The sequence below is a fragment of the Octodon degus genome, unplaced genomic scaffold (genome assembly GCF_000260255.1).
Source record: "Octodon degus isolate 3935 unplaced genomic scaffold, OctDeg1.0 scaffold00067, whole genome shotgun sequence".
Classification (NCBI taxonomy): domain Eukaryota; kingdom Metazoa; phylum Chordata; class Mammalia; order Rodentia; family Octodontidae; genus Octodon; species Octodon degus.
The window spans coordinates 11,716,802-11,718,440 of NW_004524643.1; positions in this window are offsets into that span (position 1 = coordinate 11,716,802).

Here is a 1,639-nt window from a genome sequence, read left to right on the forward strand (position 1 = left end):
AGAACGTGATGTTCTCAGTGCTCCAGCTTGGTAAGAGTGACTGCCTCCATGGCATTCTGTTCATGCCTGCTGGATTCCCTACTCATCCTTGTCAGAGTTGGTGGCCAGTGTGCCCGTCCTGTTGCTGGTTGGCCTTTACTCTCCTCTAACTCTGAGTAGTGGTGAGAGGAATGATGTCATTTTCCCTGGATGGTGAGGTGTCTGGGCCTGTCATGGCTCTAAGCCCTTTCTTGGCTCATCCCATCAGGACCTCACTCTTTCATTTCCTGAGATTTGAGTTAGGGAATGTCCAGGCAGTTTCAATAGCATCTCTGAATAACACGGCTAGCCCACTGCTAGAACAACCATCTTACCCATTTGCGACAAACAGCCATTGTATTGAAATTTACCCTTTATAAATCACTTTTGTCTTCATTGCTTTCTCATAAGGAGATGCAATTCCAAACACCACAACTTGAAGAAGCAGAAGTTTGTTTGAGCTCACAGAGTATAGAGGTTTCAGTCTGCGTCCAATTTATTCCAAGTCACAAAGGGTCTGATGAAGACAGCTGCCCAGCTCAGGGCAGCAGGAGGCAGACAGTGTGGGAGGGTCCGTGGAGAACGGTGAACCCTCTCCACTGGTACCCAGGCCTCCCAGCAAAGAGTCAGCTGTACACTCCCCAAATCCAATACCCTTCCCAGCACATGGGGCTTTAGGGACCAGTTACACCTAAGCCATAACACTTGCACAGGCTCGAGGTGTAGCTCATTGGCAGAGTACTTCAAGGCTGTGGGTTCAATTCTTAGTGCAGGAAAACAAACAAACAAAAAAAGCAACAACAACCAAAACCCCACTTTTGTACATGTGAGTTCACATCCTCATTCCTTCAGAGAATGCATTCCCAGGAACACAATCAATGAAGGAACCCCCTTCCAAACCTATATGGTGACTACAAGGCTGGAGACGTCTCTCTGCAGTTCCCTCGACACAGTGATGTGCTCTCCTCCTCTACTCACCTGCCTCTTCCTCAGCCCCTTAGCAGTCCCCTTGCCTCCACAATGGGGCTTTTGTTGTTGTGTTGTTATTGCTTTTGTTTTGTTTTGCTGCACTAGGGATTGAACCCAGGTTCTTGAAGGGCTGTACCAAGGAGGTGCACCTGCAGGCTGTGCAGATGTTATGGGTTAGAGTTAAACTGGCCTCCGAATGCCCATGTGCAGGGAAGGTGATTGGATTGTGGGAGTTTACAGCTGTCTTCTGATGAGAGGCTTGGGGGCGCCAGCAGCGAGGACGCATCAGCCTCCATGGACCCTCCCACACTGCCTGCCTCCTGCTGCCTGGGGCGAGCAATTGTCCTCTGCAGAGCCCTCCCCGGGCCTGTTCTGGCTGGGAACCCTCTGGACACGGACTGCAACCTCTACACTCTGTGAACTCAAGCCAACTTCTCCTCTAAGTTGCGCTGTTGGGAATTGCATCTCCCTATGAGAAAGCAATGAAGACAAAAGGTCATTTATTCATGTTGTGAATTCCAACACAATGGCTGTCTATAGCAATGGTTAAGATTGTTGGTGCTAGCAGCCAACTAGCCGTGTGACCCAGTGATGCTATTGAAACTGTGCCTGGAGATTCCCCAACTCAAAACAAAGGAAACGAAAGAGTGAG